The following is a 25,868-nucleotide window of genomic DNA, read 5'->3' on the forward strand; positions in this document are numbered from 1 at the left end:
CATCTTTTATAGGTCTCACAATTTTTCAACCCTACGTTTTACAAACATTTACCAAAATCTACTAAAAATCTAATTTTAAACAGGGACTATGAATGATAAGTTTTTCATGAAAGATTTAATAACCCAAATGGTCACTAAATTTTGTAAAATATTTTCACGGAGTCACTGAACTTTTAAAATCACCCAAGTTATCACTGAACTTTGCAAAAGATTTTTACGAGGTCACTGAACTTTGCAAAAGGTTTTCACAGAGTTACTGAACTTTAAAAATAATCTCATTCTTCACTAAACTTTGCAAAAAGTTTTCTAAGGGATCACTAATTCAGTGATCCCTAGGAATCCTTTTACAAAGTTTAGTGATCCCGAGAAAATCTTTTGCAAAGTTTAGTGAAGAATGTGATGATTTTTAAAGTTAAGTGATCCTTTGAAAACCTTTTGCAAAGTTCAGTGATGACTTGAGTGATTTTTAAAGTTCAGTGGCCCCGTGAAATCTTTTTGCAAAATTCAGTGACCATTTGGGTTATTAACCCTTCATGAAATATAAGTTCAACTTCAATTTGAGCAAGAATTTTTTTAGTAGTAGTCTTGTCAAAATCAAACTCGATTTTTCTATAAGTTTCAAAAAATGAAGTGCTTTTAAGTGACTAATAGCAGTATCAATATATACGTCCTCACTTTTCAAAATTTTGCTTGCTCTATTAATAGGAGACCATATATTGATGCCAAACAAAAACTTAAAAAACATAATGTCAGAAGATAAATGTTTTTGACATTTCTAGATACCTTATGTCATCATGTATTTCGACCAGGAATTTTAAAGTAGCTTTCCTTTTTTGTGTAAGATTAAGATTATGACAATCACTCGTGTGTAAAGGGCCCTTGGATTTAATTCTAGTACTATTTTCCATAAACTTGTATGGTTTCCTTACACTTTAGAACCATTATCATAACTTGGGCCCCTTAAACCATCACTATCAAATTTAAATGTTTAAATAAAGAAAATATGAAGAAGAATATGAAAGCACAAAGAATTTCTATTGGAAAATCTAAAAAAATCTATATTTTCATACCAAAAATATAAAACAAGAAAAAATTGAAATACACTAAAAAAAAATAAAAGAGGACATAAAAAATTAAAGCAAAAAATCATATATCTCAGTATCAATGTTAAAGATTGTGAAGTTGAGTTAGAGAATTTGTAGAGGGTTAAAATTGGAGTTGATGAATTGACGATTGTTAAAAAAAAAAAGAGAGAGAATAAAAAAAAGCTATAAGGAAAAAAAAAAAAAAAAAAAAAAAAACTTAAAAAAAAAAATAGTAGGATTAATTCTTGGTAATTTTTTTAAATTGATTTTGGGTCTTGAAAGTAATAAAAAATATGTTGATGTGATCCATCAGAAGCTTGATGCTACATTTGGCTATTTACTTGGAAGTTTTTGAATCGTTATATCTCCCTTTCATATAGCTTAACTGAAATTGCATTACAACCCTTTACATTGACTGATTTGATCCCCAAGTATGGTTGTGGTAAGAAGTGTATAAATTCTCATTTGGGAGTATGCCTATCACAAGATCAATGTTTGTTTGTTGTTTATTCATAAATATTTAAGCCTCCGAGTTATGAATGTATACCATTTCTCAGCTCCAAAGAGAGAAATCCACACCAAACACTTTGACACCTGCAGTTATGGGGCTAAACCTTTAGCTCGAGACATACTTATCATTGCATGTGTTAGGGTTGGCAGTAAGATGGTTATGGCCTGAAACATACTCACACATTTGGTATGTGTTTTCGATATATTGATGATCATAACATTGTTTGAGTTTGAAAGAGACATGGCATGTGGTTAAATTGATACTTAACAATTTCACTTGTATCACAGTCTAATCATTCGTTTACTTGTTTTGCATTGAATTACTAGGAACTAGCAATAAGCAAGTTGGGGGTGTGATAAGAGTGTAAAATATAATATTTAATCCTCTTGATTATTGCATTGGTAAAAACTAAGAATTATGATATGTAAAAATGTTATTATAACAAATTAAATTTCAAAACTTAAATAGGGGAATACTACTTTGGAGCATTAGCATGCCACCGAAGATAAAAATCTTTGTTTGGTTGGTATGCTCAAGTGATTCCCTCCAATGTGAGCCTACCAAAATGGAATGTGAATACAAACCCAATTTATTGCAAATGCAATAACTCAGCTGAAGACTATCAATGCTGTTTTCACTTGTCCTTCTACAGTATCAGTTCAGGAAGATGGTGGTTTTAGTATCAAGTGGTACCTCTATAATGCACTATTTGTTGGAGAGTGATTTTTCCATGTATTTATGACAAAAATGCCATTAAGATGGAATTATTTCTTGTGGCGGCCTAGAAATGCTTTAAGGAGCGGAACAATTTCAACTTTGGCAATGAAGTTAATCGACCATTGTATAGGCTAGTAGCTTAAGGAGGCCCTATCTTACCTTTTAAATTCCAAGCAATTGGACAAATTAGAAACTCTGGTGCTATCATATTTCATGGACCCACAACTTTTCAACTACACATTTTTCAACTTTTTTCAAAATCTACTAAAAATCTAATTTTAATATTCACCAAACACAAGCTGAATGTTGATACTATTGTTGCATTAAAATCCTTCAAATGGATGATATATCGTAAACAAGTAATTAAATAGACGTGAGTCTAAGTATTTATCCCATGAGGACTTAATATCTGATCTAGGACTTTAATTGATGGATGATTTATGTTAACAAACATAATCTACAACTATTAACTCTACTAAAAATCTAATTTTAATATTCACCAAACACAAGCTGAATGTTGATACTATTGTTGCATTAAAATCCTTCAAATGGATGATATATCGTAAACAAGTAATTAAATAGACGTGAGTCTAAGTATTTATCCCATGAGGACTTAATATCTGATCTAGGACTTTAATTGATGGATGATTTATGTTAACAAACATAATCTACAACTATTAACTAATCTAACTGATTTAGGAAACAAATATTAAAGTTAATTAACTGCAAGCACAAAGACTTTGAATTCCCGTACAACATCCATTTTAATATCAATCCATTAGTTGACACCATTTACTTCAACTTGAAGATCAATATTTCTAAGTTGTTTAATAGTCTCTTTCGAGTAAAATTAAACATAGCCTCACATATGATCTTATATATCTCTATGAAGGATAAGAACGTTAAATCACAAAAAATTCAAAATGATTATGCAAAGTATAATGGAATACCATTATCCATTGTGGGATTTTATAATGATTATTACTATGTGCTAAATTCATATTCTTTCTCTCGAATGTTAACAGAAATTACAAGACATTTCACTAGTCATCAAAAAACTAAAAAGACATTTAACTCTTAACAGTCATACGAATTAATAAAACGTCACATTGTCCTTGAATCTCTTCAATAACTCCTTGATCAATCTCACTAGATTATTTTTCTTCTTCAACCTAAGAAATTGATGTATGACAGTTACATGAATAGGTGTTTTGTAACAAAATTTCTTTAAAGCTTGAATGAATATATATTTTTCAATCAAAAGCTTCATCTTGAGCTATTTTCTTTATAATGTATATGTAATTCATATCCTAAGAGCCTCTCTCTTTAATTGTAGATGAAAATATGTATTATAGGTCGAAAGATTAGGTCAAAAATCATACCATAATTGCTTTCCAAGAAATCAAAATAAGTAAAAAAATATAATTGTGGTCGGAGTGTCCTGTGTGATCGCACAGGGCAATAGCCTAGAATCACACCGGCCAAACAATTTGCTTGCTTCTTGTTGGACAAATTGTTGTCAAACAACCTCCAAAGCTATGATGTTGATTTGGCTTTAATTCTTAGTCGGCTCGACCAAATGACCGAACAGTAACTTTAGCATCACAATTGAATAATTGGGCCATTTGAAGCAACAAATCTCTTAGAGTTGATTATGACCCAACTTACTTGCTTGGATGGCCAAATTAGAGATAGCCCACTTGGTATCACATTTTGTCTAATGTTGGCCTTACTTGATCCATTATTTACCCTAACATTACTTACCTTATGTGGCGACATTACTTGAATATATTGGGTCTTCTCTTCTTTTCTTGGACATAACTCATGTGCGCCTCTTTGTGAGAAAATTGGCTCTTCCCCTCTGCCCGCTTCTACTTTTCGTTATTTTTGCCTTTGTGGTCTCCTAAGTGGCTATCTCGTGGCAACAGTGAGTGGGAAGACTTTGATATTATTTTGGGTCAATTTTTGGTTGTGGTGTTTAAAGAAGAATGAAACTGAGCGTGGGTAAATGCCTTGTGGCCGGTTATTTCTTCACATCTGGAATTAGAGCTTGGAGGGTGAAAATTCGGGCAAAGATTCGGCCAGAAGTCTCGTGAGAGGTGTGATTCACCTTGGATTCAAATCTAAAATCTTCTTTTTTTAGCCAAACGTGACCTTCGTTGGACAAACAAAGGTCGAACCCATAACCAGCAAGCGAATGTGCGTAGTGGAGGCGATGGCGCGTGGCAGCTCTGAAGGTAGCACGTAGAGCCATTTTTCAGTGAGTTTTTTTGGGTAGATTGTTTATTTTGACATCTTGAACATACTAATATTGTTTGTTTTTTGTTTTAGGTTATGTATGAAATATTTGACGATTTTGTCCTTGGATATTAATCTATGTTTGTAGCTGATTGCATGGGTGTATATTCTGAATCTTTAGGACGAATAATGGTCTCCCTAAAACAGCAAATTTGCATCTCTCAAATTTACGACTCAGATAGGTCCGCTCTGGTAAATTGGCTTAACTTGTTTAATTTCTAGCATTAGCGCATTACTGTGTGGGGGTGACAGTAGGGTTGTAGTTACCGTGAGGGGGTAACATTACTTGTACTAGAAATTATGATTATTTGCTCTTAATTGTTTTGATTGACTACTTGGTTTTGTTAAATTAGCTTATCGTTTTGTGTACTCTAATTTTCGTGGAACTTGTTTTAAATTTGACATATCTATTTTGTTGTATTGTCAATTTCGCTGTGTTATTAATTTTGTTAGAATGTCGAGTCCTTACCCATTCAAACATTCTCTTGATTTAAGATCACGAGTCTTACGAAATCCTGGAAATTTAGAACGAGGTATATTTTCTGTGACCCTATGACTACTTTGTGTGGTTTGACTGTGTTTTATGCATTTTTCGGTTGTTTGTAACAAAATTTTAACTCACAACTTCGATTTGAGGATTTTTAATAGAAAATGTAAATTTTCAATCAGGCAACAAAAAAATGAAAGGTATTTTGGTCTAACAAAAGGTTTCAACAGCCATTGAAGCAATTTTCTGACTGATTTTTCAAAAAAACAAAAAGAAGAAGCCAATTAGCTTACTTATACTTCAATCATTTTACACTTGTCTGACGCTGTTTTAAGAAAGATGGGTAAACCGGAAACCACTAAAGAACTTTAAAAAAAATGGAGGACTAGTATTTTCTCAAATGTACCCCGAACAACCTTTACTTACTCAAGCATTTCTTCAACTTTAAAATGAATTATTCAAAGGATCTCAATAATAATTTAAACGTGTTTAAAAAATTAGTTCAAAATATTGTTAATTGTGAGGAGACAGTATCCAAGACCTATAAGGCCATAATTTTTCTTAACTTTATGCCTGACACGTATAAGGAAGTTAAAAGTGCAATTAAGTATGGTAGGGACACTTTGACGCCTGAAATTGTCACATATTCACTTAGAAGTAAGGAGATGAATATTAGAACTGAAAAAATGATAAAAAAGCGGTGAGATACATATGATATGTGATAGAATTCAATTTATGCAAAATTATCGTGATGGATACCAAAGTAGTGGCGAGTCAAGTAGTAATGGATGGAAGAAGAAAGACAATGGTAGGTCTAGATCAAAGTCTAGAATGAAGGTTAAAAAATGTTATGGCTGTGGGAACTCATGACATCTTATAAAAGATTGTTACAACGAAAATGGTAAGCAAAAGGTGAAAAAGAGAGATGAGGTTAACGTATTGTTTTCTACTCCTGATGTTGATGAAGGTGAAATTTACATGATTACAAGTCGTGCTGCCTACACTGTTGAACTAAATATAATGTTAACTCTTGTATGCATGAGTCGATACTTGATTCTGATGCATCTTTTCATGTGACATCTAAAATAAATTGGTTTGAAAACTCTTATGAATCTAACTTTGGGCATGTTGTGCTATGTGATAACTTTGCCTACACTATTGTTGGACTTGGCGACATTAATATAAAAATTTGACACCGGGTTTGTGTACACTATGAAAGATGTTAGATAAATTCTTGAGCTATCTAGGAATTTAATTTCAGTAGGAAGACTTCAAAAAGATGACTTCACCAGTAAAATTGGAAATTGAACATTAAAGATGATTAAGGGTACATTAGTCTCTATTAAGAGAACTAAGAAAAATGATATTTATATCACTACTGGAGAATTGATTAGAAGTTTAAACTCATTTATCTCTTCTACCAAGGTTGATCACACACATACATGACATAATAGGCTTTCATACGTAGGCATTAAGGGACTCCAGTTTCTTAATGAAAAAATGTGCATTTAGTAACGACTGTGTATCTGATTTGTTACTCTGTGATCATTGTGTGCTTGGTAAGCATCATAGAACTTCTTTCTCCACTAGTGTTCATAAAGCTAAAAGCATGCTTAAGTATATACATTCTGATCTGTACATTTCTACTAGTAATCCCACTTCGGGTGGGAATATATATTTTTTGTCTATTATTGATGACTACACGAGAAAAGTGTGGATTTATCTTTTAAAGGATAAATTTGATACTTTTCACAACTTTAATAATTGGAAAAGATAAGCAGAAAACCAAACTAGCACAAAGATTAAATTCTTAAAAAAGATAATGGTCTAGAGTTTTGTAACACTGAATTTGACAGTATGTGTAAAGAAAATGGAATAACAAGGCATAAGACTATTCCTTACATTCCCCAACAAAACGGGGTAGAGAAAATGATGAATAGAACTATACTTGATAAAGTGCATTGTATGATGTTAAGTTCTTGTGTCCCAAAGTCATTTTCGAGTAAAGTTGTTATGACTGCTTATTATCTAATTAATTTGACTCCATCTGCTACTTTAAATGGTGACACTCCTCATGAAAGGTGATCTGATAAACCAAGTGATTACTTCGTACTTATAATATTTGGTTGTGTTGTTTTTTTCCATCAGAGTGAGGGAAAGTTTGAACCTAGAACTAGAAAATGTGTCTTTCTAGGATACCTTGAGGGTATTAAGGATTATAAGTTATGAGATAGAAGATTATCATGAGTATGGATGTCACATTTAACGAGAGTGAAATACCTTATCTTAAGGGTGAAACTGAACCTGTGAGTGAAATAGAACCAGGTGAAGAGAGAGATCAGTTTAAGGTAAAGTTAGAAAAACTTAGCATATCTGTCTCTACCACTCCAAATGAGGTAGAGACTCAAGTTTAGGAACTTGAGGTGGAAACTAAAGATGAAGTAGTGATAGATGAGCAACCCGAGGAAGAAAATCCTTTGGCTAACTACAATTTAGTTAGGGGTAGAGAGAAAAGACAAATGAGAGAACCTAGGAGATTTGGATATGAATCTAAGTTAGCTTTCACTCACGCTAGTTATAAAGAGCTAGTAGATCGAGTGCCACAAACCTTTGAGGATGCGATGAAGAGTGAACAATCCAAAGAGTGGTTTAAGGTAATGATAGAGGAGATGAGTTTTCTAGAGAAGAATCAAACTTGGAGGCTAGTACCTAGACCTAAGAATAAATCAACCGTCGATTGTAAGTGGGTGTTTAAGGTTAAAAAATGTACTTGTTTATCAGAACCCTTAAGATTTAAAAGTAGGTTAGTAACTAAGGGCTATATACAGAAGGAGGGTGTTGATTTTAACAAAATTCTTTTACTAGTTGTTAAGTACACTACTATTAGGGTCATACTTGCATTGGTTGAGTATTTGACTGGGAACATGAATAATTTGATGTAAAAACTATTTTTTACATGTTGAATTTGACAAACAAATCTTTATAAATCAACCGAAAGGTTTTAAAGACAAACTAAAACTAATCATATGTGTTTTCTTAAAAGGTCCCTATATGGCTTAAAACAGTCACTTAGACAGTGTGCAAAAGATTTGATTCATTTGTACTTACTATAGGGTTCCAAAGAAGTAAGTTTGATCGTATTCTGTATCTTCAACACAACAAGGGTGATAAAAATTATTTATTTTTGTTGCTTTGTGTGGACGATATGCTTTTGATTAGTTCATCACCTAAGTGGATAAACAATATAAAAACAAAGTTAAGTGGTGAATTTGACATGAAGGACCTAAGTAAAGCTAAGAGAATCTTAGGCATGGAAATCAAAAGAGATAGGTCAAATTTTACTTTGTTTCTGCATCGGTCTTCTTATATTTCTACGGTGTTGAAAAGATTAGATATGAATGATTACAAACATGCCACATTATCTCTAGCTAATCAATTTACATTATCTAAAGAACAAGCTCTTTGCAACGAGCATGAAGTAGGATACATGAGTAGGATTCTGTATTCTAATGTGATTGGTTCCATAATATATTTGATGGTTTGCACTAGACCTGACTTGGCTTTCGTTGTAAGCACTCTCAATAGATACATGTCTAATCTGGGTCCTGAACATTGGGAAGCCTTAAAGTGGTTATTAAAGTACTTGAAGGGTACTAGTGATATAGGTCTTAAGTTTGGTGCTAGTAATGGAGTGTAATTGAAGAGTTTTGTAGATGCCGACTATGTGGGGATAAGGATGGTAGGAAATAAACTTCTTCTTATGTGTTTACCTTGTCTAATTCTTGTGTTAGTTGGAAATTGCAATTACAACATATCGTTGCACTATCTACGACAGAGTCAGAATATATTGCTACTACTAAAGCCATTAAAGAGGCTCTATAGCTTAACGGTCTGCTTCATGAACTGGATGTCTTGAATGATTATGTGGTAGTGTATTTTGATAGTTAGTCTTCTGTACATTTTTGCAAAAGTCTTGTTTTTCACGAACGTACTAAGCACATTGATGCTAGACTACTTTCATTAGAGATTTTGTATCACAATAGGTGGTAAGACTTGAAAATATCCATACTCAATATAACCCTTCAGACATGGACACGAAAATATTGCACTGATAAAGTTTAGAAGTTGCAAGGACCTTCTAAACATTGATATAGGTAAATGATTTTCAATTTTATCGGTTCTCCTTTAGAGTTGTCACTAATGAGAAATATTTTTTTTTTCAAGTCCTTTGCTATCAAGGTAGAGGTTGTTGGGCAAATTGTTGTTAAATGACTTCCTAGGCTATGATGTTACTTTAATTTTAATTTTCTGTCAACTCGGCCAAATGACTAAACGGTAACTTTAGCATCACAATCAAAATGACCCGACTTGAAGCTTAATTGGGCCATTTGAAGCAACCTAAATCTCCTAGTGTTGTTCATGATCCAACTCACTTGCTTGGATGGCCAAATTAGAGATAGCATACTTGGTAGCCCATTTTGTATAATGTTGGGCCGGCCTTCATCCATCATTTATCCTAACATTACTTACCTTATGTGGCCACATTACTTGAATATATTGGGTTTACTCTTCTTCTATTGGACACAACCTGTGTGCGCCTCTTTGTGAAAAAATTGCCTCTTGGCCTCTACCCGCTTCTGCTTCTCATTATCTAAAAATTACTATTGACATTTCATTATTTTTATACACATAATTGGGATCTCTTTATTGGGATATACATATACATGTTAACAAAATATGTGCGCACACGTAGGAACAACTAAATGTGGAGATCTGTGACAGCAACATCTTCAAATCATTTTGTCAGTATTGCAATCCATTAAATGAGTCGAGAATTTGTATGGTTCAAGAATTTGACCCACCACATCCAATCATCCTATGGATTAGTTTTGACAAAAAAATAGTCCATCAATATTATATGAAGATAATTCAACTTGTAATGCACAACTCAAATATGAGTATATCAAAAGATACATAATAAAGAATGTTTCTTCCAAATTCATCTACAAACATGAGTTTTAGAAAATTGGTTACATGGATATTCAAAAAATTCTTTCAAGTGATAATTTGGTAGATTATTCATAGAAATATTTGTCGCTGTTTGCATTCAAGAAATTGATACATGAGATTGGAATACATTGACTCAAAGATCTTCAATGATCAAATATAAGAGTAGTACTCTTTTTACTTCGTTCAATTTTATTTTTTTCACTGAATTTTCTAGGAAAGTTTTACTAAGGTGGCATATTAATACTCCAAATCCTTTACAATTGACCATTCTTTTTTCTCAATTTATTAGTTTTTCCTCTTTAGATTTTTTTCAAGCAATGTTTTTAATGAGGTGGATACTCTTAAAGAGCCTAGATTATCGTTAGCACGAGGATCATAATACCAATTATGGATCTAAATTAATATTGCTTTTTATTTAAACAAATTTAAAAATTAATAGAAAAGTGGTTCCCATACTAATATAAATTATAATAATTAGGTTATGATTATTTAACTAGATGACAAGGTCGATTTTTGTGATTAGATAATGAGAAATGATAATTGTATTTTATATACTTATTCGTGGTTTAAATAATGACATTTTCTAATTCTTCCAATGAAATATAGTCTAATTTGTGTTATACTATGTCTAATAGGTAAAACTCATGATTTGATGAAAAATTGGAGAAAACAAATGACAAGTAGAGAAAAATGGCAAAATTAAAACTATGGGAACTAAATTGCAATATTTCAATAGTCACGTCGAGATATAAAATAAAAAGTAAAGATGCTACAACCTAAATTGGAGGGAATTGAAAGCTAAAAGGACGAAATCATTAGCGAAAGGATCAAAATTGCTTTTCGAAGAGTTTAGGGATCAATTCATAAAATTGGTTCTAAAAATTTGTACCATGCTTAAGAATCTACTTGCAAGCCTTGTGTAAGCAAGGTCTCAAAAATTTATACTTGAAGCTAAATCATGTGTATTGTGCTTAAGTACCAAACTAACCATGCTTCAAATCTCCGAAAAAATTTTGTTTCCTTATCTTTTTTTGGAAACTTTGATATTCCATCTTTTGACACTATATATATACCAAAAGTCGTCCAAAACGTGGGAAACCTCCCTATGACCTAAAAATCACATATTCTATATATTTTGGAGGCAAAGAACAAGGCGAAATCATTAACCAAAGGTAAATTATAGAAGTTATTGAAGAATATTTACCCATTTTTCAAGTTTCAGGACAAGACATTAGATTTCACAACTTTTTTCATTATTTCTCAATTTGGGTGATGTGCTTTCATTATTTATTGTGCATAGAGTTTAATAATTAGGACGGTTGGCTAGGTTTTTCAATTGTTTTGGATGAATGTTTGAACTTTATTTTAATTTATTTCAATTCAAGACTTCAATTTACGAATTTCGTGTTATTGTTTGATTAATTTTACATACCCATTGTACTACTTATTGCTTGATCACCAACTAAGTAGTTAGTTTCTTGTTGTAGTATAGGAATGTCACAATGAATCTAGAATGCGGTAATATCAACATGTATAGTTAGAATTAAATTAATTTATCTTATAATGCCGTCTTATTGATAATCTAAACTAAATGCAAGATTTTAATATGAATTCGGACTAAAAATAAGATCGTCTTGTGTTAGTCATAGATTGGTGTATCTTGAAAAAGAAAATTTAACTTATTAGCTTTATCGGTTGTCAAAAATGCATGAATTGAATAGAATGATTATTGAGAATTGAAATAGAGGAATACATGAATCCAGTACAAGCATTCACGTTAGATTTATTCACGTTTTGTTAATTTTTTAGAGAAGAATTAGAATAAATAATAACATCACAACTCTTTTGATGTCAACACACTTCGAATTCAATAATAGCTATTGAACAACAAATTAGACTTTATTCTTCGTGAAAACAATGCTCTTAATTCACAAATCTTATTACTTGTATAATGATTCCGTACACATGTGGGTTTCACGCAAATAAATTTTTGACGTTGTTGTCAGGGAATAACGTATTTAATTTTTGTTTAGTAATTTATATTAAGTTCAATTTTTATTTTTTATTTTTATTTTTTGTTTTTTGTTCTTTTCAAACTTTAATTGAGATATCTAATCTTTTCTTATTTCACTTTGCATTGGCCTCTATTGGTTTATGCAAGTTCTTAGAACGTTCAAGATCTTCCCTATGGATTCTGAAATTGAAAGGACTTCCAAGCAACGCAAAAGAGAACGGAGAAGAGCTAGGGTAATGGTTGGGAATCAAAATTCAGTTCAAGATACGCTACAAGAACTAGCACTTCCAGTTTAGCAACCACCTCCTGCTCAGCCAGTATTAGTGGACGATTATGTTAATTCAATGGTAGCTCCAGTTTAACCTCCGATCTTCTACCTAACCATCGAACAAGCTAACTTCCACGTCCGACTAAATGTCAAAAACCACTTCCAGAATGATCATGACATCAAATGTTACGAGAAAGCCACAAAGAATCCATATACAGTCTTTTCTCATGCTGTGCGAAGTAATCAGCCACGAGAGAATATCATAAAATGGATTTCAAATGCATCTATTTCCTCATACTTTGAAGTAGGGAGCAAAAACATGGATGTGTTCATTACTTCCTAGGAGCATTATTTTATGGAATGACATGGTACAAAAAATTATCACGAAATTCTTCTAGCCATCTCAAGTCCATCAAATTAGAAATGAAGTGTTTCTTTTCAAACTATGGGACTTTAAGACATGTCCAAAAGTATAAGACATGTTCAAGAGCGTATTTAGGAAGTGTCCAAATCTTGATGTTCCTAAATTGGCGCGTATATATCTCTTCTACACTGGATTACCCTTGAATTTCGTAACATTGTAGATGATTTAGCGCTCGAATCAATTTAGACGATTGAGGTAAATGAAGCACATGATCTATTTAAGAAGATTGCTGCGAATTTGGCCAACAGGCCAACAAATGGAGGCTCCAAAGAAGGTAGCTAGGATGCATAATGTAGACTTAATGACAACATTAGCAGCACAAATAAAAGCAATTACACAGAAGGTTGACACTTTAACCCAACTTGTGCACATGGTACAGCATCAACTCCAGTTTGCACAAGTTGTGGGAAAGATCACATCACTACAAGTTGTCATTTGGCTCCCACTCACATAGGTCAGCCAACAGAGGCCAATTATGCGCAAAAATATCAAAGGCAAGATGGACTCCGAGTTTGACAATTAGTCTCATACAGCCCACAGCTTAAGACAATATTTCTTGGCACTTCACTTACATCTCTAATCGCTTCTCCTCAAAGGCTGCAAAACACTAGACTGGAGATGCAGGTCATTAAATTTCTAGAAGTCCTTAAAAAGTTACATGTCAACATCCTATTCATTGACACGATCTTTCAAATCACAAACTACTCCAATTTTTTAAAGGAGATGTTGACCAAAAAGAGGAAGCTATCTAAGTACAAAACAATAGCACAATCTGAAGAATGTAGAGAGACCATCCAGCACAAGATTCCTCCTAAATTAAAAGATCCAGTGAATTTTACTTTGCTTGGTAGAAAATTTACATATTATAAATTATTTGATTTAATTCACTTACCTCTTTATAGGAATTTGCGACTAGGAGATCCTAATGCAGCCTATATTATCCTTCAGTTGGCAGACAAATTGCTGAAACGCTGCTACAAAATAGTCAAAAGCATGCTTATCAAGGCGGAGGAGTTTATTTTTCCAGCTGACTTCATCATTCTGGACATAGAAGAGGCTACTAGATCCAATAATCTTGGGAAGGCCATTCTTATTTACAAGTCGAGCCTTATTGAATTTTGATACTAATAAGATAGCCTTGAGGGTGGAGGATAAGTAATAGAGTTTCACCATGAAGAATCTAATCAAGCAACTCTCGTATTTTGAAGATTGCCAAGGAGTACACCATTGGAAAAGCTACAAAAGTTCGCTAAATGCAGAAAGCATTATTGGTAGGTACAACAATAGAAACATAATTGTTTGGAGAGTCACGAATGAACCAAAGAAGTACAACCAGTGTCTAAAATGCAAGATTGGAAATTTCCTTTTCAAGCTATCATGGAGAGCCTAAAAGTAATAGGAGTCAAGTTAACGACTTAAAACAATAACTTGTTGGGTACAACCCAACACTTTTATCCCTTTTATTTAGTCTGCATTTTAGATTTAGAATAGTTTAATATAATTTAGATTAGTTTTTATCCAATTTTATGGGTTCATCATCCACACCCCATTTCTCCTTATGTCCTCAATATGTTAGTAGTTTATTAGATGTTTGAGTTAAGTAACACATGTTCTAGATTTTTTGATCCTTAATGCTTTATTTGACTACATTAGGCAGTAACATGAAGTCACAGAACCCTTAAACCAGCATTGCTCAAGGAGACAGTGGGAGCAATAGAAAAAACTAGCCGTTCAATTTTACGCCATTCTGGGGAGTATGTTCTTCATTTTCTTTGCCACCCCATTAAATATGAATTTAAAATTTAAGATATTGAAGACAATATCTAATTTAAGTTTGGGGATGAAAAAGATGAGTTTTCTTTTGGTCTTTTGTTTTTGTGGGTGTTTTATTGCTTTAGATATTAAACAAAAAAAAAATTGAAAATTTTGCAAAACTTTAAAAATATTTTCTTTATGTGTGATTATTGGTAAGCATCATAGAACTTCTTTCTCCACTAGTGTTCATAAAGCTAAAAGCATGCTTAAGTATATACATTCTGATCTGTACATTTCTACTAGTAATCCCACTTCGGGTGGGAATATATATTTTTTGTCTATTATTGATGACTACACGAGAAAAGTGTGGATTTATCTTTTAAAGGATAAATTTGATACTTTTCACAACTTTAATAATTGGAAAAGATAAGCAGAAAACCAAACTAGCACAAAGATTAAATTCTTAAAAAAGATAATGGTCTAGAGTTTTGTAACACTGAATTTGACAGTATGTGTAAAGAAAATGGAATAACAAGGCATAAGACTATTCCTTACATTCCCCAACAAAACGGGGTAGAGAAAATGATGAATAGAACTATACTTGATAAAGTGCATTGTATGATGTTAAGTTCTTGTGTCCCAAAGTCATTTTTGAGTAAATTTGTTATGACTGCTTATTATTTGATTAATTTGACTCCATCCGCTACTTTATATGGCGATGCTTCTCATGAAAGGTGATCTGATAAACCAAGTGATTACTTCGTACTTATAATATTTGGTTGTGTTGTTTTTTTCCATCAGAGTGAGGGAAAGTTTGAACCTAGAACTAGAAAATGTGTCTTTCTAGGATACCTTGAGGGTATTAAGGATTATAAGTTATGAGATAGAAGATTATCATGAGTATGGATGTCACATTTAACGAGAGTGAAATACCTTATCTTAAGGGTGAAACTGAACCTGTGAGTGAAATAGAACCAGGTGAAGAGAGAGATCAGTTTAAGGTAAAGTTAGAAAAACTTAGCATATCTGTCTCTACCACTCCAAATGAGGTAGAGACTCAAGTTTAGGAACTTGAGGTGGAAACTAAAGATGAAGTAGTGATAGATGAGCAACCCGAGGAAGAAAATCCTTTGGCTAACTACAATTTAGTTAGGGGTAGAGAGAAAAGACAAATGAGAGAACCTAGGAGATTTGGATATGAATCTAAGTTAGCTTTCACTCACGCTAGTTATAAAGAGCTAGTAGATCGAGTGCCACAAACCTTTGAGGATGCGATGAAGAGTGAACAATCCAAAGAGTGGTTTAAGGTAATGATAGAGGAGATGAGTTTTCTAGAGAAGAATCAAACTTGGAGGCTAGTACCTAGACGTAAGAATAAATCAACCGTCGATTGTAAGTGGGTGTTTAAGGTTAAAAAATGTACTTGTTTATCAGAACCCTTAAGATTTAAAAGTAGGTTAGTAACTAAGGGCTATATACAGAAGGAGGGTGTTGATTTTAACAAAATTCTTTTACTAGTTGTTAAGTACACTACTATTAGGGTCATACTTGCATTGGTTGAGTATTTGACTGGGAACATGAATAATTTGATGTAAAAACTATTTTTTACATGTTGAATTTGACAAACAAATCTTTATAAATCAACCGAAAGGTTTTAAAGACAAACTAAAACTAATCATATGTGTTTTCTTAAAAGGTCCCTATATGGCTTAAAACAGTCACTTAGACAGTGTGCAAAAGATTTGATTCATTTGTACTTACTATAGGGTTCCAAAGAAGTAAGTTTGATCGTATTCTGTATCTTCAACACAACAAGGGTGATAAAAATTATTTATTTTTGTTGCTTTGTGTGGACGATATGCTTTTGATTAGTTCATCACCTAAGTGGATAAACAATATAAAAACAAAGTTAAGTGGTGAATTTGACATGAAGGACCTAAGTAAAGCTAAGAGAATCTTAGGCATGGAAATCAAAAGAGATAGGTCAAATTTTACTTTGTTTCTGCATCGGTCTTCTTATATTTCTACGGTGTTGAAAAGATTAGATATGAATGATTACAAACATGCCACATTATCTCTAGCTAATCAATTTACATTATCTAAAGAACAAGCTCTTTGCAACGAGCATGAAGTAGGATACATGAGTAGGATTCTGTATTCTAATGTGATTGGTTCCATAATATATTTGATGGTTTGCACTAGACCTGACTTGGCTTTCGTTGTAAGCACTCTCAATAGATACATGTCTAATCTGGGTCCTGAACATTGGGAAGCCTTAAAGTGGTTATTAAAGTACTTGAAGGGTACTAGTGATATAGGTCTTAAGTTTGGTGCTAGTAATGGAGTGTAATTGAAGAGTTTTGTAGATGCCGACTATGTGGGGATAAGGATGGTAGGAAATAAACTTCTTCTTATGTGTTTACCTTGTCTAATTCTTGTGTTAGTTGGAAATTGCAATTACAACATATCGTTGCACTATCTACGACAGAGTCAGAATATATTGCTACTACTAAAGCCATTAAAGAGGCTCTATAGCTTAACGGTCTGCTTCATGAACTGGATGTCTTGAATGATTATGTGGTAGTGTATTTTGATAGTTAGTCTTCTGTACATTTTTGCAAAAGTCTTGTTTTTCACGAACGTACTAAGCACATTGATGCTAGACTACTTTCATTAGAGATTTTGTATCACAATAGGTGGTAAGACTTGAAAATATCCATACTCAATATAACCCTTCAGACATGGACACGAAAATATTGCACTGATAAAGTTTAGAAGTTGCAAGGACCTTCTAAACATTGATATAGGTAAATGATTTTCAATTTTATCGGTTCTCCTTTAGAGTTGTCACTAATGAGAAATATTTTTTTTTTCAAGTCCTTTGCTATCAAGGTAGAGGTTGTTGGGCAAATTGTTGTTAAATGACTTCCTAGGCTATGATGTTACTTTAATTTTAATTTTCTGTCAACTCGGCCAAATGACTAAACGGTAACTTTAGCATCACAATCAAAATGACCCGACTTGAAGCTTAATTGGGCCATTTGAAGCAACCTAAATCTCCTAGTGTTGTTCATGATCCAACTCACTTGCTTGGATGGCCAAATTAGAGATAGCATACTTGGTAGCCCATTTTGTATAATGTTGGGCCGGCCTTCATCCATCATTTATCCTAACATTACTTACCTTATGTGGCCACATTACTTGAATATATTGGGTTTACTCTTCTTCTATTGGACACAACCTGTGTGCGCCTCTTTGTGAAAAAATTGCCTCTTGGCCTCTACCCGCTTCTGCTTCTCATTATCTAAAAATTACTATTGACATTTCATTATTTTTATACACATAATTGGGATCTCTTTATTGGGATATACATATACATGTTAACAAAATATGTGCGCACACGTAGGAACAACTAAATGTGGAGATCTGTGACAGCAACATCTTCAAATCATTTTGTCAGTATTGCAATCCATTAAATGAGTCGAGAATTTGTATGGTTCAAGAATTTGACCCACCACATCCAATCATCCTATGGATTAGTTTTGACAAAAAAATAGTCCATCAATATTATATGAAGATAATGCAGTTTGTAATGCACAACTCAAATACAATTATATCAAAAGATACATCATAAAGAATGTTTCTTCCAAATTCTTCTACAAACATGAGTTTTAGAAAATTGGTTACATGGATATTCAAAAAATTCTTTCAAGTGATAATTTGGTAGATTATTCATAGAAATATTTGTCGCTGTTTGCATTCAAGAAATTGATACATGAGATTGGAATACATTGACTCAAAGATCTTCAATGATCAAATATAAGAGTAGTACTCTTTTTACTTCGTTCAATTTTATTTTTTTCACTGAATTTTCTAGGAAAGTTTTACTAAGGTGGCATATTAATACTCCAAATCCTTTACAATTGACCATTCTTTTTTCTCAATTTATTAGTTTTTCCTCTTTAGATTTTTTTCAAGCAATGTTTTTAATGAGGTGGATACTCTTAAAGAGCCTAGATTATCGTTAGCACGAGGATCATAATACCAATTATGGATCTAAATTAATATTGCTTTTTATTTAAACAAATTTAAAAATTAATAGAAAAGTGGTTCCCATACTAATATAAATTATAATAATTAGGTTATGATTATTTAACTAGATGACAAGGTCGATTTTTGTGATTAGATAATGAGAAATGATAATTGTATTTTATATACTTATTCGTGGTTTAAATAATGACATTTTCTAATTCTTCCAATGAAATATAGTCTAATTTGTGTTATACTATGTCTAATAGGTAAAACTCATGATTTGATGAAAAATTGGAGAAAACAAATGACAAGTAGAGAAAAATGGCAAAATTAAAACTATGGGAACTAAATTGCAATATTTCAATAGTCACATCGAGATATAAAATAAAAAGTAAAGATGCTACAACCTAAATTGGAGGGAATTGAAAGCTAAAAGGACGAAATCATTAGCGAAAGGATCAAAATTGCTTTTCGAAGAGTTTAGGGATCAATTCATAAAATTGGTTCTAAAAATTTGTACCATGCTTAAGAATCTACTTGCAAGCCTTGTGTAAGCAAGGTCTCAAAAATTTATACTTGAAGCTAAATCATGTGTATTGTGCTTAAGTACCAAACTAACCATGCTTCAAATCTCCGAAAAAATTTTGTTTCCTTATCTTTTTTTGGAAACTTTGATATTCCATCTTTTGACACTATATATATACCAAAAGTCGTCCAAAACGTGGGAAACCTCCCTATGACCTAAAAATCACATATTCTATATATTTTGGAGGCAAAGAACAAGGCGAAATCATTAACCAAAGGTAAATTATAGAAGTTATTGAAGAATATTTACCCATTTTTCAAGTTTCAGGACAAGACATTAGATTTCACAACTTTTTTCATTATTTCTCAATTTGGGTGATGTGCTTTCATTATTTATTGTGCATAGAGTTTAATAATTAGGACGGTTGGCTAGGTTTTTCAATTGTTTTGGATGAATGTTTGAACTTTATTTTAATTTATTTCAATTCAAGACTTCAATTTACGAATTTCGTGTTATTGTTTGATTAATTTTACATACCCATTGTACTACTTATTGCTTGATCACCAACTAAGTAGTTAGTTTCTTGTTGTAGTATAGGAATGTCACAATGAATCTAGAATGCGGTAATATCAACATGTATAGTTAGAATTAAATTAATTTATCTTATAATGCCGTCTTATTGATAATCTAAACTAAATGCAAGATTTTAATATGAATTGGGACTAAAAATAAGATCGTCTTGTGTTAGTCATAGATTGGTGTATCTTGAAAAAGAAAATTTAACTTATTAGCTTTATCGGTTGTCAAAAATGCATGAATTGAATAGAATGATTATTGAGAATTGAAATAGAGGAATACATGAATCCAGTACAAGCATTCACGTTAGATTTATTCACGTTTTGTTAATTTTTTAGAGAAGAATTAGAATAAATAATAACATCACAACTCTTTTGATGTCAACACACTTCGAATTCAATAATAGCTATTGAACAACAAATTAGACTTTATTCTTCGTGAAAACAATGCTCTTAATTCACAAATCTTATTACTTGTATAATGATTCCGTACACATGTGGGTTTCACGCAAATAAATTTTTGACGTTGTTGTCAGGGAATAACGTATTTAATTTTTGTTTAGTAATTTATATTAAGTTCAATTTTTATTTTTTATTTTTATTTTTTGTTTTTTGTTCTTTTCAAACTTTAATTGAGATATCTAATCTTTTCTTATTTCACTTTGCATTGGCCTCTATTGGTTTATGCAAGTTCTTAGAACGTTCAAGATCTTCCCTATGGATTTTGAAATTGAAAGGACTTCCAAGCAACTCAAAAGAGAACGGAGAAGAGCTAGGGTAATGGTTGGGAATCAAAATTCAGTTCAAGATACGCTACAAGAACTAGCACTTCCAGTTTAGCAACCACCTCCTGCTCAGCCAGTATTAGTGGACGATTATGTTAATTCAATGGTAGCTCCAGTTTAACCTCCGATCTTCTACCTAACCATCGAACAAGCTAACTTCCACGTCCGACTAAATGTCAAAAACCACTTCCAGAATGATCATGACATCAAATGTTACGAGAAAGCCACAAAGAATCCATATACAGTCTTTTCTCATGCTGTGCGAAGTAATCAGCCACGAGAGAATATCATAAAATGGATTTCAAATGCATCTATTTCCTCATACTTTGAAGTAGGGAGCAAAAACATGGATGTGTTCATTACTTCCTAGGAGCATTATTTTATGGAATGACATGGTACAAAAAATTATCACGAAATTCTTCTAGCCATCTCAAGTCCATCAAATTAGAAATGAAGTGTTTCTTTTCAAACTATGGGACTTTAAGACATGTCCAAAAGTATAAGACATGTTCAAGAGCGTATTTAGGAAGTGTCCAAATCTTGATGTTCCAAAATTGGCGCGTATATATCTCTTCTACACTGGATTACCCTTGAATTTCGTAACATTGTAGATGATTTAGCGCTCGAATCAATTTAGACGATTGAGGTAAATGAAGCACATGATCTATTTAAGAAGATTGCTGCGAATTTGGCCAACAGGCCAACAAATGGAGGCTCCAAAGAAGGTAGCTAGGATGCATAATGTAGACTTAATGACAACATTATAAATTGGCGCGTATATATCTCTTCTACACTGGATTACCCTTGAATTTCGTAACATTGTAGATGATTTAGCGCTCGAATCAATTTAGACGATTGAGGTAAATGAAGCACATGATCTATTTAAGAAGATTGCTGCGAATTTGGCCAACAGGCCAACAAATGGAGGCTCCAAAGAAGGTAGCTAGGATGCATAATGTAGACTTAATGACAACATTAGCAGCACAAATAAAAGCAATTACACAGAAGGTTGACACTTTAACCCAACTTGTGCACATGGTACAGCATCAACTCCAGTTTGCACAAGTTGTGGGAAAGATCACATCACTACAAGTTGTCATTTGGCTCCCACTCACATAGGTCAGCCAACAGAGGCCAATTATGCGCAAAAATATCAAAGGCAAGATGGACTCCGAGTTTGACAATTAGTCTCATACAGCCCACAGCTTAAGACAATATTTCTTGGCACTTCACTTACATCTCTAATCGCTTCTCCTCAAAGGCTGCAAAACACTAGACTGGAGATGCAGGTCATTAAATTTCTAGAAGTCCTTAAAAAGTTACATGTCAACATCCTATTCATTGACACGATCTTTCAAATCACAAACTACTCCAATTTTTTAAAGGAGATGTTGACCAAAAAGAGGAAGCTATCTAAGTACAAAACAATAGCACAATCTGAAGAATGTAGAGAGACCATCCAGCACAAGATTCCTCCTAAATTAAAAGATCCAGTGAATTTTACTTTGCTTGGTAGAAAATTTACATATTATAAATTATTTGATTTAATTCACTTACCTCTTTATAGGAATTTGCGACTAGGAGATCCTAATGCAGCCTATATTATCCTTCAGTTGGCAGACAAATTGCTGAAACGCTGCTACAAAATAGTCAAAAGCATGCTTATCAAGGCGGAGGAGTTTATTTTTCCAGCTGACTTCATCATTCTGGACATAGAAGAGGCTACTAGATCCAATAATCTTGGGAAGGCCATTCTTATTTACAAGTCGAGCCTTATTGAATTTTGATACTAATAAGATAGCCTTGAGGGTGGAGGATAAGTAATAGAGTTTCACCATGAAGAATCTAATCAAGCAACTCTCGTATTTTGAAGATTGCCAATGAGTACACCATTGGAAAAGCTACAAAAGTTCGCTAAATGCAGAAAGCATTATTGGTAGGTACAACAATAGAAACATAATTGTTTGGAGAGTCACGAATGAACCAAAGAAGTACAACCAGTGTCTAAAATGCAAGATTGGAAATTTCCTTTTCAAGCTATCATGGAGAGCCTAAAAGTAATAGGAGTCAAGTTAACGACTTAAAACAATAACTTGTTGGGTACAACCCAACACTTTTATCCCTTTTATTTAGTCTGCATTTTAGATTTAGAATAGTTTAATATAATTTAGATTAGTTTTTATCCAATTTTATGGGTTCATCATCCACACCCCATTTCTCCTTATGTCCTCAATATGTTAGTAGTTTATTAGATGTTTGAGTTAAGTAACACATGTTCTAGATTTTTTGATCCTTAATGCTTTATTTGACTACATTAGGCAGTAACATGAAGTCACAGAACCCTTAAACCAGCATTGCTCAAGGAGACAGTGGGAGCAATAGAAAAAACTAGCCATTCAATTTTACGCCATTCTGGGGAGTATGTTCTTCATTTTCTTTGCCACCCCATTAAATATGAATTTAAAATTTAAGATATTGAAGACAATATCTAATTTAAGTTTGGGGATGAAAAAGATGAGTTTTCTTTTGGTCTTTTGTTTTTGTGTGTGTTTTATTGCTTTAGATATTAAACAAAAAAAAAATTGAAAATTTTGCAAAACTTTAAAAATATTTTCTTTATGTGTGATTATGTGAGTTAGTTGGCCTGGTTGGCAAAGATGAATATATTAAATTATGAATTGATTTATGAATAGTGAATAGATTACATGCTTATGTTACTTTTACTTTTTCATGTGAAAGTTGATATATATTGAGCACATGAATTAAGTTAGGCACTGTGTAGAAATGAGTTGATTTCATAATTATATAGGTTGAAATAGTGGATCATAGATGATAGACCTAAAATCACTATATTTTATATCCTTAGACCAAATTTAGAATAGTTTGAGGGAATTCATTGTTGTATGAAGATGTTGAAACAAATGAGGATTCCATGTGTTATTATTTGAAAAATTTTCTTCATAACCTTTATGACTCGAGTTGTTAAATCTGTAAGGATATTAAAACATATTGTCCTAAAGTTAGCTGATTCGGGAGTCATCGGTCTAATGCTCGTTAAAGGAATCATTTACAAAACTTAAGGGAAAGAATACTGCAAAGAAAAATAAGTGTTGAAACAAAAATTGAGGAAAAAAAATATATATATATATATAGAAAAGGCCAAAGCACAAAATAGAAGATGTGTCAAATGCCTTGGTTAAGTTTCAAACACTTATTTAGGAAAATTTGACTTTTGATAAGAGATTATTAGCCTTGCTAAGTCCTAGAAATCGAAGCAATCAAAATTGAAGGAGAATCCTTGCTTATCGAGATGTTAAACTGCAATTGATGAGATTTTCCTAAATTAGAGAGGTGGATTTAATATAAAAATCAACTTTAGATTACACACTTGAAAAGAGTGAAAAGAACAAGTTTAGAGTGTATAAATCTCACGAGTGAGGACAATAATATATTTGAATATAAAGGGTCGAAGAATGGAACGACTTATTAGTTCATGATGCTATGCTTAATTCTTTACACACACTTCAACTTTGCATTGGAAAAGTAGATTTTGATTTCTGTATTGTGATCTTGGAAGCTATGCTTAGATTTAATATCAAGATTCAATTCTAAGATAAAATACCAGGCTAGCTAGTTAAATATTTTTGTAAATGCTTGTGTGTTTGTTTTAAGTTATGTTATGATTCTTCTTGTGAACAAACAAAGGTTCATGTTTGGAGGTTTCATAAGTGTAATTTATACACTTATTCAGAGCTTTAAATAATGACATTTTATAGTTCTTTTAATCAAATATAGCATAATTTGTGTTGTATTGTGTCATATAGCTAAATCTCATGATTTGATGCAGAATTAGAGAAAACAAGCGAAAAATAGATAAAATGGCAAAATTAAAATTATGGGGACTAAATTGCAACACTTCAATAGTCCCATCAGGACATAAAATAAAGAATGAAGATGCTATAAGCTCAATTGAAGGCATTGGAAGCTAAAGGGACGAAATCACAAGTGAAAGGAGAAAAAAATACATTGGTCTCAAAATATTGTACCATACTTAAGCATAGACTTGAGAGCCTTGCGTAAGCAAGGTCTCAAAAATTCCTACCTCATGCTAAATCACGTATGTTGTGTTTAAGCACCAAATGAACCATGCTTAAGCATGGTTTAATTATGGGGAAAAAAAATTGTTTCCTTCTCTTATTTTGAAAACTTTTGATATATAATCTTTTTACATTCTATATATACCAAAAGCCATCAAAACATGGGGAAGCTACTTTTGACCTAAAATCACATATTAAACATATTTTGGAGGCAAAGAACAAGACAAAATCATCAATCGAAGGCAAATTTACAAGTTATTGAAAAATATTCATCCATTTCTCAAGTTTCAAGTCAAGAAATTGGATTTCTCCACTTTCTTCATTATTTCTCAATCCAGGTGATGTTTTCTCATTATTTATTGTATAGTTTAATAATTACAATTGTATTGGATGCATGTTTGAACCTTGTTTTCATTATTTCAATTCAAGACTTCAATTTACGAATTTCGTGTCATTATTTGATTGATTTTATATATCCATTGCACTACTTATTGATTAATCACCAATCAAGTAGTTAGTTGCTTGTTTTAGTATATGAATACTCACAATGAGTCTAGAACGTGGTAAAATCAATATGTGTAGTTAGAATTAGGAGTAATCTCTCTCACACGTGAAATGTTATTGAAAATCTAAACTAAATTCATGACTTTCATATGAATTCGGACTAGAAATGAAATCGTCTTGTGTTAGTCATAGGTTAGTGTATCCTAGAAAAGTGTATTTAACACATTAACTTTATTGGTTGTTAAAAATACATGAATTGAATAGAATGATTATTGAGAATTGAAATATATGGAAATAAGGACATACAATACAAGCATCCCCTTTATATTTAATCACTTTTTGTCACTTGCTTAGAGTATAATTAGAATAAATAATAACCAAATCAAAATGTTTTTGATGTTACCACATTTTGAATTTAATAGAAATTAATGAACTAAAAATTAGACTTTATTCTTCGTGGGAACAATACACTTAATTCACAAATCTTATTACTTATGCAACATTTCGTACGCTTATGAATTTCACGCGAACAAGAAAAATGCTAGATTCATGATTTCACATTAATGCTCCCATTTAATTTATCATGGAAAGCAATAAAAATAGTTAACATGTGTATTAGGGCAAACTTCTCTGATTTAATTGAATATTTCTCTCGAGCAAATTAAATTTTATTTAATTAAGTAAATTCACTATATCTTTTTATAAATTTAAATTTAATTAAATGCATTAATCAACCACGAAATTTTGTATAACGATCATAATTATCCTTGAAGTATATCC

Source organism: Olea europaea, chromosome 10, assembly GCF_002742605.1.
Source record: "Olea europaea var. sylvestris chromosome 10, O_europaea_v1, whole genome shotgun sequence".
NCBI lineage: Eukaryota > Viridiplantae > Streptophyta > Magnoliopsida > Lamiales > Oleaceae > Olea > Olea europaea.